Below are 12,163 nucleotides of genomic sequence, written 5' to 3'. Positions count from 1 at the left end.
TTTCTAAGACTTAGAACTATTTAAGAAACAATTAATTATTCATTTGAGTCAGTTCTAATGAGTGGATGAACCTAGAGCCTATTATACAGAGTGAAGTAAGTCAAAAGAGAAAAACAAATATTATATATTCTCACATATATGTAGACTCTAGAAAGATGGTACTGATGAACCTCTTTGCAGGGCAGCAGTGGAGCTACAGACACAGAAAACAGACTTGTGGACACAGTGGGGAAAGGCGGGGGGTGGGGGTGGGACAAACAGAGAGCAGCGTGGAAGCAGGTACATTACAATATGTGAAACAGACAGCCAGTGGGAGTTTGCCTATGACTCAGGGAGCTCAAACCGGAGCTCTTTGTCAACCGGGGGGAATGACATGGGGGATGCAAGGGAGGTGACGCATAAATACCAATAGCTAATTCATTCTGATGTATGGCAGAAACCAATACAGTATTGTAAAGCAGTTACCCTCCAATTAAAAATAAATAAAATTTTCAAGTTTAAATTTAATTGTGATGCCATCTGATGCTGATGTCTATTTCAATGGTGGTTTTAAAATCACATTTTCTATCTCCTTCCTGGTGGGTGGCTCAGATGGTAAAGCATCCCCTGCAATGCGGGAGACCCAGGTTCGATCCCTGGGTCAGGAAGATCCCCTTGAGAAGGAAATGGCAACCCACTCCAGTACTCTTGCCTGGAAAATTCCATGGACAGAGGAGCCTGGTAGACTACAGTCCATGGGGTGGCAAAGAGTCGGACTCACATCTGAGCGACTTCACTTTCACATGGTAATTAACATTTGACTTTTCTAGTTATTTTATGATTAATTTTGATATTTTTTATTTTGCTTAAAAAATCATAATTTCCTTCATATTTTTCATTGTACATCCATTTTATGTCTTTTAATCTCTTCTATACATATTCTGTACATATCTTTTCTATTTTCAAATATATATTTTCTCTTTTTCATCCTTAATAAAGCTCATAAAGTCTGATTATTAGTCTTTACAAGTAATTCAATTTGGGATTTATTTATCCTTTCATTATTTTGTTTGATTTCTTTTTCTATAATATTAGATTGTCTCATTTATTTCATCTTCTTAGTTCAGTTGGCTTATTTTCTTACTAAAAAAATTAATTTTAGGCTCCAAAGCATTAACAAAGTAGTTTGGAAAATGTGAAGAGCTAAGCAATAATACTTAACTAAATTAGGAATTTTCCCTTCAAAAATAAATTGAAATTAGTAGTGGAGAATGGATGTTAATATTTATTTTTGCTCTATAATATGCATCCTTGTTCTTTTTGGCAACAGACCATCAATTTTCTTTTGAGGACAACATTTCCTTTATCCTTAGGCAATGAGATCTCACTGCCAAGCGCAAGGATGGAAGCACATGGCTCAGATCTAAGCTAATCAGAGCTCTGTATCTACCCGATCATGTGACTGGTCCAGGAATATGCACAGAACACAAGATGAGCCAATTAAATATCTTCCCAGGGCTTGCTAGTACTGTTGGGAAAGAGAGAGCCTGTCTTTCTGAGATTTCAGGTGCTATGAAGCGAGAGTCTGGAGCTGCTGGTGACTGTCTTTGTTGCCGCTAGAAAGAGCCTGAGAATGAAGTCAGCACAGAGGAACACAGAAACAAAAGCAATGGGTTCTTAATGACACGTCATGTCTGAGCTGATTCAGCTCCTTTGAACATTCTAGTTACAATAAGCGAGTAAATTCACGCTTTTGTCTAGTGAGTCTGAATTGGACTTTTGACACACACCACACGAGGACTCCTGATAGACACAGTTTGTGTCGTCTCTGCCATGTCTCTTGGTAGAAGGGTCAAGTTGCCACTGGCAGAGATACCCCATATACTCTAGGCTTTCTGGGTTGCATCCCTCACTCTTCCTGCCTCCCTATTTCTTGGCTCACTCCCTAGGCCTCCTCAATGTGCAACTTCTACACTGTTTTGGTTCTTCAGGTCTTCTGGTTGTCTGTAAATGCTGGTATTTTTTAAGGGTAACAGAAAATAAATGCTTTTATTTAAAAGCTGGCTAGAAGTTTAAATGTTTTCACTTGGGAGAAAGGCAGAATGGCTTACTTTTTGGGTCACAGAACTACCTCCTTAATGAACCCATTTGCCTGGAAAGTGTGTGTTGGTGGGGAGAGTGAGGGAGGCCAGAAAGGAGCTGTGCTCAGTGGGGATAGAGGGCCTGGAAAGCTTGGCTAAACAGCCAGACTTTGGTCTGAATTCAGCTTATCAGAGTGGAGTATGTATATCTTCTGAGTACTTGAGTACTTGCAGGGCAAAAGGACAGATAAAGAATTTTTTTTTTTTGGAGGTTCAATTTTACTCAAAGATTTTGAGAGGGTAAATTGTTGTAAATTAAAACATAGTCTTCAGAATAAAAGGGAAATTTGATGTGAATCTTTAAGACTTCAAAGAAGTTTAATGCTTATGGCAGGCTGCTTCCGCCAATGTACTCCCAATTTGCTGGTGTCATACAATTAGGATGCAGTTTCTCCCACGTTGAGGAAAGCCCTCTCCTGATCCCATACACTCCTCCAGCTCTAGCCCCTTTAATGGACTTCCTTAATAGCCAAACTCATTCAAAATGCTGTGTCTAAATTCATTGTCTCCCCTTCTCCTAATCCTAGTCTCTCTTGAAACCACCTCACCAGTGATTTGCTCCCACTTCGTCTTGCTTAGCAGCTTCCAGGTTGCTCAATGCAGCGGTCAATTATCTGCCCTCAGCTCCCATGACCACTGCAGAGGCGAATGTAGTTAGTTTACCGGCCTCTCCTCCTGAAGCACTGTCTACAGCTGGTTCCCAGGACCCCACATTCCTTTGCCATCTCCTTTGCTGGGTCTTTTCATTTCCCAGGCCACTTTGCATGGAAGCGTCAGGGGGAAAGGGGTGGAGCATTCCAGGTCTCAGTCCTTTGATGCCTGCTCTATTCGCATGCTTTGGTGTGGTGATCTTAGTCAGTCTTATAGCTTTAAATGGGCTTCCCTGGTAGCTCAGATGGCAAAGAATCCATCTGCAACGCAGGTGACATGAGTTTGATCCCTGGGTTCAGAAGATCCCCTGGAGAAGGAAATGGCAATCCATTCCCATATTCTTGCCTGGAAAATCCCATGGACAGAGGAACCTGGTGGGCTACAGTCCATGGGGTTGTAGAAGAGTTGGACACAACTTAGAAACTAAACAACAACAACAATGGCTCTACATACCATCTACAAGCTTGCTCATGTCCAAATTGCAATCTTCAGCTTGGACTTTTCCCCTGAATTCCAAATGCTTACTTAACATCTCTACTTGCATCTAATATGCATCTCATTTTTAATGCACCCAAAAAGGAAATTCCTAATCTTCCCACAATAAACCTGTTCTTCTTCCATCTCATTAAATGACAGCTCTATCTTTGACATTTTTAGGTTTCAAACAATGGATTGATTCCTCTTTTACACGCCACATCCAATCAATCAGAAAATTGTCTCACCTCTATGTTCAGACTACACCCAGAATTTCCACTGGTGCCACCCTGGTCTAAGCTGCATTGATCCATCATCTTTTGCTCATGCTCCCTTAGGCTTCTTACTGATCCCCTGGTTTCTGCCTTTGCTCACTTTAGGCTATTTTCACCTAGCAACCAGAGCTATCATTTCACTGTGTAAGTCAGACCATGTGATTTATTGCTCTGTTTGGAACCCTCCAGTGGCTTTCCAGTTCACTCAGGGGAAAAGCCAAACTTCATCGGATGGGTTTCATATCTTCACTTGATCTACCGTCTTCTTTCTCCTGACTCATTCCATGCCAGTCCTGAGGGATTCCTTGTTGCTCCTCAGACAAACCCGGCCTGCTCTAGGCCCAAATTTCTTGCTTTTGGAATGCTCTTCTTCAGCTCTGTAATACCTTGCTCCCTCATCTTCTCAGATCTTGGCTTAAACATCACTTTTCAGAGAGTCCTTCCCTGATCACCTTATTTAAAATAGCACCCTACTACATCTATACCTTGTACCTACTATTATTCATCTCTAACTTTTTTCCTTCTGCTAATCACCATGTAATGTACCATGATTCATTTTATTCATTTATCCGGTATCCTCCTGCACTCTAATGTAAGCTCCCTCAGGGCAGAGGATTTTTTTTTTTTTTTTTTTTGCCTTTTTTCCCCACTGTTGTATCCCCTGGTTAATAGCAGGTGCTTAAAAGTGTTATTGAAATGAACTGACTCAGTGACTGAAGAATGAGTAACAGAGTTTCTTCTCTTCTACCACTGTGGCTATATGGCTCTTCTTTAGAACAGTTTGAGATTCTCTACAAGAGGCAAGAGCCACGTAGGGTTAGAGCAGGAGAGAGAGGTGACAGACGAGCACTGGGCGCAGCTGTCTCAGGGAAAGTGTGAGCGATGGATGTGAGGGTGGGTAGCGTGGGGATGTGGCGTGGGGAGGAAACTGGGGGCAGGTTGGCCAGAATGTCATTTTTACAATCAAGAAAAGAACTGATGATGACTTGGGGGTTCAAGCCTTTGTGACTGGGGCAGAAAGACAGCACTGCAAGGGAAATACCAACATTTGGGAAGGGAGCTATTTCTGAGGTATGCTCAGTTATGATGTTCCTTCCTCCTTATTTCAACAAGCAAATGATTTTAATAATTGAGTGGAAAAGTAAAAATATTATTTTCTCATAAATACTATATTTGGCTGAAAAAAATCTAATTGTCTCATCCATACTATATCTCTTTGAGAAAAGCAGTAGTCTTTTGTATTTCTTCAAGAAACATATGAATGTACTAATAAATGCCTCACTGTATTTTTCTACAGTGCCATCTTTTGCCCCCAAATGCAAACTCTACAGCTGTATAGTAAAAATATATTTTTAACGTTATCTTGGCAATAATATGAAAAATAAGATTCTGGCCTAAATGAAATAAAGCAAATAGAGAAAGCAAATACTGTGTGATCTCATATATTGCATCTACCAAAAAAAAAAAAGACCAAAACCCCCCAACCAAACTTATAGAAAAAGAATCAGATATGTGGTTAGCAGAGGGTAAGGAGGGGGAAGAGGAATTGGTGGCACCAGGGATAGGGGAGCCTGGTGGGCTGCTGTCTATGGGTTTGCACAGAGTCAGACACGACTGAAGCAACTTAGCAGCATCAGCAGCAGCAGTGATAAAGAACCTACCTGTCAATGCAAGAGATGTAAAAGATGCGAGTTCATTCCCTGGATCAAGAAAATCCCTTGGAGAAAGAAATGGCAACCCACTCCAGTATTCTTGCCTGGAGACTCCCATGGACAGAGGAGCCTGGCGGGCCACGGCCCACAGGATCACAAAGAGTCAGACATGACTGAAGCAACTTAGCATGTACACATAGTCAGCAGGTACAAGCTTCCAGTTATAAAATAAATAATTTCCAGGATTTAATGCTCAACAGGATGACTATCATGTTTAATACCTTAATCAGATTGATTATATTCTTTGCAGCCAAAGATGGAGAAGTTCTATACAGTCAGCAAAAACAGGACCAGGAGCTGACTGTGGCCCAGATCATGAACTCCTTATTGCGAAATTCAGACTTAGATTGAAGAAAGTAGGGAAAACCACTAGACCACTCAGGTATGACCTAAATCAAAGCCCTTACGATTACACAGTGGAAGTGACAAATAGATTCAAGATAGACAGAGTGCCTGAAGAACTATGGCGGAGGTTCTTGACATTGTACAGGAGGCAGTGATCAAGACTACCCCCAAGAAAAAGAAATGCGAAAAGGCAAAATGGTTGTCTGAGGAGGCCTTACAAATAGCTGTGAAAAGAAGAGAAGTGAAAAGCAAAGGAGAAAAGGAAAGATATACCCATTTGAATGCAGAGTTCCAGAAAATAGCAAGGAGAGATAATAAAGCCTTCCTCAAAAAAAAAAAAAAAGAAAAGAAAAGAAAGCCTTCCTCAGCAATCAATGCAAAGAAATAGAGGAAAACAACAGAATGGGAAAGACTAGAGATCTCTTCAAGAAAATCAGAGACACCAAGGGAACATTTCATGCTATTATGAGCACAATAAAGGACAGAAATGGTATGGACCTAACAGAAGCAGAAGATATTAAGAAAAGGTGGCAAGAATACACAGAAGAATTATACAAAAAAAAAAAAAAAATCTTCACAACCCAGATAACCATGATGGTGTGATCACTCACCTAGAGCCAGCAATCCTGGAATGCGAAGTCAAGTGGGCCTTAGGAAGCATCACTATGAACAAAGCTATTGGAGGTGATAGAATTCCAGTTGGGCTATTTCAAATCCTAAAAGATGATGCTGTGAAAGTGCTGCATTCAATATGCCAGCAAATTTAGAAAATTCAGCAGTGGCCACAGGACTGGAAAAGGTCAGTTGTCATTCCAATCCCAAAGAAAGGCAACGCCAAAGAATGCTCAAACTACCGAACAATTGCACTCATCTCACAGTCTATTAAAGTAATGCTCAAAATTCTCCAAGCCAGATTTCAAGAGTATGTAAAACGTGAACTTCCAGATGTTCAAGCTGGATTTAGAAAAGGCAGAAGAACCAGAGATCAAATTGCCAACATCCATTGGATCATAGAAAAAGCAAGAGAGTTCCAGAAAAACATCTACTTTTGCTTTATGGACTACACCAAAACCTTTGACTGTGTGGATCACAATAAACTGTGGAAAATTCCTAAAGAGATGGGAATACCAGACCACCTGACCTGCTTCCTGAGAAATCTGTATTCAGGTCAAGAAGCAACAGTTAGAACTTGACATGGAACAACAGACTGGTTCCAAATCAGGAAAGGAGTACGTCAAGGCTTTGTATTGTCACCCTGCTTATTCAAGTTATCTGAAGAGTATATCATGTGAAATTCTGGGCTGGATGAAGCACAAGCTGGAATCAAGATTGCCAGGAGAAATACCAAACACCTCAGATATGCAGATGACACCACCCTTATGGCAGAAAGTGAAGAAGAACTAAAGAGTCTCTTGATGAAACTGAAAGAGGAGAGTGAAAACGTTGGCTTAAAACTCAACATTCAGAAAACTAAGATCATGGGATCTGGTCCCATCACTTCATGCAAATAGATGGGGAAACAGTGAGAGACTTTATTTTGGGGGGGGGGGCTCCAAAATCACTGCAGATGGTGACTGCAGCCATGAAATTAAAAGATGCTTGCTCCTTGGAAGGAAAGTTATGACCCACCTAGACAACATATTAAAAAGCAGAGACATTACCAACAAAGGTCCATCTAATCAAAGCTATGGTTTTTCCAGTAGTCATGTGTGGATGTGAGAGTTGGACTATAAAGAAAGCTGAGTGCCAAAGAATTGATACTTTTTGAACTGTGGTGTGTTGGAGAAGACTCTTGAGAGTCCCTTGGACTGCTAGGAAATCCAACCGGTCCATCCTAAAGGAAATCAGTCCTGAATATTCATTGGAAGGACTGATGCTGAAGCTGAAACTCCAATACTTTGGCAACATGATGCAAAGAACTGGCTCACTTGAAAAGACCCTGATGCTGGGAAAGATTGAAGGCAGGAGGAGAAGGGAACAACAGAGGATGAGATGGTTGGATGGCATCACTGACTCAATGAACGGGAGTTTGAGTAAACTCTGGGAGTTGGCGATGGACAGGGAGGCTAGTGTGTTACAGTCCATGGGGTAGCAAAGAGTCAGACACGACTGAGTGACTGAACTGAACTGAACTGATGATAACTATATTTAACACTGATATGTGGGATATTTAAAAACTATTTAAAAAGTAGACCCCAGGAATTCTCCTCAAAAGGAAAACAGTTTTTCTGTTTCTTTTTTTATATCACTATGAGATGATGGATGTTAACTAAACTTACTGTGGAGATCATTTCATAATATACGTCAGGCAAGTCATTATGCTGTACGCCTTAAACATACAGTGCTGTATGTCAGTTACAGCTCAGCAAAACTGGGGAAAGACTCTTTGAAACCCTTAAACGTAATTCTCTGGCTCTCTCCCTCACTCTCAGTCTCTAATTATCCATCTATCCACCCATTCATCCACCTATCGTGATAATAGCAATCATGTATGTAGCTTATTTCTATATATTCCAGGCACTGTTTTGAGCTCACATACGTTACTTCATTTATTACAACCACCTTATGAAGTAGGCTAACTGCTGTAGAAACCCACTCTAAATTCTCAGCTTCTTAACACAGTAAAAGTTTGTTTTTCACACAAGTAATAGTTCATGCAGGTGTTTGGCAGGCAGCCTCTACTCAGTGACTCAGGGACCCAGGCTCCGTCCTCTCAGGTACTTTCAGCCAGTGGATGGGATAAGAGAGAATGTGGAGTATCACCCAGGAATTTTCCCTGGCCAGGGCCTGGAATCAGAGCACATTACTCCCCTTACAATCCATTCACTGAAGAACTCAGTCTCACAGCAGGCCTGCCAGGAGGGAGACTGGGCTGTGAACAACAGTCTGGCTGTGTGTGAACAGTGGGCACTGATCTTTTTTGCCAAAGGCGGGCACCAGTGTGTTGTTTTATATAGGAGAAGACCACAGTCTAGAAGATTAAAAAATTTCCCAAGATTATATCAGTAAATAGTGATGGAGCCAGGATTCAAAGCCAAGCTGTCAGTCCCCACAGTATATGCTCTTTATCACTGCAGCTATGATGGTGTTCCACGGAGGTTAGGGCAGAGTGACAACCAGCTACCCACATAAATGAAAAAAAAAAAAAAAACAACCAATAATGACTCCTAGATCCCCAGAGTGCTCCCGTGTTTCTGCTTACTCTCAATCTGCTGTTTTCTCTGAGTGTACAGTCAAGAGTGCCAGAAACCCAGCAAGGATCCCATCCCCCACCTCCACCCCTCCTCTCCCCTCCTGCCAGGAGCTTCATAGTCAGGCAGCCAGCCTCAGCAATCCTCCCATCACAAATGCTTGTCACCAAGAGCACGCTGTCCTCATGATAAGAAGCCAGCCTGACAGGTGGGTGGTCTGTGGGGAGAGGGGTTCAGAGGAAGGAGGAGAGGCCACATTTAAAGTCACATTAAGACTTTCAAAGTAGTCCTTCTTGATACGCATAGTTTCCACCCAGGGGCCCCTGTGCAGAGCATCACAGGCTGTCGTCTTATTTTTGGCTCTCTCGTGGGGCCAGGGAGGCCCTGGAGAAAGGGCCCTGGAGACTTCGCTCCCACCCTTTTTGTCTGCTGCCCGCTTGTGGAGCAACTTTAGGAAGTCACTCATTCATGCTCTAGGCAAAGTGAGGGGCTGAGATGTGATCAAGACTTCCAGGGGGATTTAGAACCCAAAATATCTAGCTAAAACTAGGGGTCCCCTCCCCACAAAATGCACATAGTCACCTAACTCTGCAGGAGCTGACAGACTTTCTGAAGGTGTCCCTGAACCGCTCGTTAAGATCGGCTGACTCTGGGCACTTTGTAGCTTGCTGAAAGCCGTGTAGGACCGCTCTCCCTTGACTCTGGCACCTCCTGTGGAAGGAAACCTCCCTGGCACCTTCTAGGCTCTGGGGTTGGCCCCCGGGAGGTCTGCGTGGCCCTGTCCAGAGCAGCCCCTCCCCGCAGGCCCAGGCCTCCGGTTGCCTGGCAGCAGGCCCCCAGATCTGCTGGCAGATGGCCGTCTTCTCCACCAGCCTTGTGTAAGAGTGAGTCACCGCTGGAGCTCTTCTGATTCACAGGGTGCATTTATTTGACAAAGGAGGTGTAAGGGGCCTTGTTTCTCTTTGTGGCAGCTAATCTTTAAAAATCATTTGCTTCTTCACTGTCAGGGGAGGGTTTGTGTGGTAAGCAGCCTGTCAGCTGCTCCCCTGGAGATGGAGAGGCTGGCTGCCACAGTCCTGCAGCTGTGCTGGGCACAGGAAGTCCAGGGACTACTGGTAAAAAGTAAGGGGAACTATAAATACTGTAAAAAACGAGAGCCTCCAAGTTCAAAGGCAGTCCGGATGTTGTCAAGGTCTGGCTGAGGAAGAAGGGGGGCCCAGAGGGAGCCTTTCTGCTTCCTCTGAATATCCAGTATTCCCTGCCAACCTCCAGGGAGAAGCCGGAACTCCTTAGCATGGCAAATCCTCTGAGCTTGGGCCTAAGAGCACCTTTGCCATCTCAGGAAACTATGGCTCTAGGTGACTTCCTTTAGTGACACTGAACATGCTCCAGCTTTTTGAGGCACACGCTCTCATCATGCAGTTCTTCCGGCAGAGGGTCCTTTTCCTCCTGTCAATCCATCTCAACCCCATCCTTTCTCCAGGCCTGCCTTTATTCCTTATCCACCTGGAAACATATCTAGATCATTATGAATACAAGTCACTCCTTATTGTGCTAAGTCGCTTTAGTCGTGTCCGACTCTGTGCGACCCCATGGACTGCAGCCTGCCAGGCTCCTCTGTCCATGAGATTCTCCAGGCAAGAATACTGGAGTGTGTTGCCACACCCTCCTCCAGGGCATCTTCCCAACTCAGGGTTCGAACCTGCATCTGTTACGTCTCACCTGCATTGGCAGGTGGGTTTTTTACCACTAGCGCCATCTGGGAGGCTCACTTTTTATTGAGTGTCTACAATATACAAGGTGCTTTACAAACCTTATCACATTTGATTCTCTCAACAATCTTGCAAGATAAGGATTATCATCTTATTTTATAGGTGAAATAATTTGAAGCAGTTAATTAAATCTCCTAAGGTCATGTCACCAGTAAATGACAGACCAGCCACTCTGGCCCAGTTGGCTTTAAAGCCACTGTTATGCTGTGATACCCATGCCTGTATGCAGGCACCCATCTGTCTGCCGACCCATCCACCCTCCCATCCACCCATTCAGCTGGCCATCTACCATCCTTCTATTTCTTCCCCCGAACACCTATGTGAAGCAAGGCAGTTCTCTGCCACCTCCAGTATCCCGTGACACTCAGTATCTGCACCCTACCCCCCTACAACAGCTCAGTGTGATACTAATTCTTTCCTAGTGTGGGCATTACCTTTCTCACCGCATTGGAATCACAAAGGATAAGGCTCAGGTGTCCTTCATAAAGACTACCACAGCACTTTGGACATTTTGAATAGTTACTAACAACTGGATAATGACTGAATATTTACCCTGCCCTTTTATGGGCAGGCTGTGAAGATAAAAGCCATGTTTCCTGATGATCAGGAGCCAGGAGGCCAAGTCTTCAAGTGACCAGGTCTAGGGAAGGCCATTCAAGAAAGGTCAACAGAGAAGAGTCCAGAGCAAGAGTCTCCTGAAACTCAAAGAACCCTGTTTTATATTCTTTCAAAAATCTTTTGATAGGTATACCCTGCTGTCACAAAAACCTCACAGTGAGCATGGAACTTCAGCCTTGAGACTGTAATCACAGGAAAGAGTGCTCTGTTTCCTAAGCAACCAGAATTCTTTTTCTTTCCATCCTGCATGCCCCTTTATATAACAATGAAAGCTCTAATGACTGGAATACACATCCAAACTACTCTTCAATAGCATCCTAGAGTGGCATTTTTTAAAGCTCCCAGAGATCCTGGCCTTATGTAGCACAAGGAAGAGGAAATGAATAAAGCAGCAGTTGTCTAAACCCAACTCTGTTCCTGTTCACACAGACGGACAACCACGACAGCCACTCATGCCCATCCACACCGCACAGCTGTGTGCTGACTGAACGGTGTGGCTCCCACCTGCAGCCTTGCCCCCAGTCTTGGGGGACTTCTCTCTTCGGTCCTGACCACCCTTCATGCATTATCTCACTGCATTATATTATGGCCTCCTGTTTACTAGAATGCTCCTTCCCCTAGACTGTGAGTGTCACCATGTCATCATCACCACTGTCATCGTCATCACCTTCACGGTGATATTAACATCTTTCCCTGCAAACTGTGCAGCAGACATTGTGTTAACTGCTGTGTGTGCCTCATTGGAATTATTGACTATTGCATGGAATCTTGCGGGGAGCTTCCTGGAGATGCCAACCACCAGAAGGCGTGCTCCGGGAACGTTTCAGCCACTGCTGGTGAGCCATCCCTCATAGGGAAAGTTTGAGGAACACCCGTCTCTCTAAATTAACCTGACTGATTCACCCTGCCTCCTTTTTGCTGTCATATATCTCCCTAATTGAGCTATTGTCTTGACATTGTATTGCCAGTCTTTACACTTTAGTTCAGGAAGCATACCCACTTTAT

At 43.6% G+C, this 12,163-nt stretch overlaps 1 long non-coding RNA gene across 2 annotated transcripts in view; it reads left to right on the top strand.

Annotated features, from left to right (window-relative positions):
• LOC132659940 (uncharacterized) overlaps positions 1 to 12,163 on the top strand; it is a 69,958-nt gene that overhangs the window by 42,852 nt on the left and 14,943 nt on the right. The window contains exon 1 of one of the 2 annotated variants that reach the window (XR_009601010.1): positions 469 to 785. The exons of the other annotated variant lie outside the window; for it this stretch is intronic. This is a non-coding gene — a long non-coding RNA (uncharacterized LOC132659940). Of the gene's footprint in view, positions 1 to 468; positions 786 to 12,163 lie in introns of those variants that run through there. 2 annotated transcript variants of the gene reach the window in all.

This window comes from Ovis aries, chromosome 6 (genome assembly GCF_016772045.2).
Source record: "Ovis aries strain OAR_USU_Benz2616 breed Rambouillet chromosome 6, ARS-UI_Ramb_v3.0, whole genome shotgun sequence".
Lineage (NCBI taxonomy): Eukaryota > Metazoa > Chordata > Mammalia > Artiodactyla > Bovidae > Ovis > Ovis aries.
The sequence above is the reverse complement of the archived record's forward strand: the minus strand, read 5'-3'. Positions and strand labels throughout refer to the sequence as shown.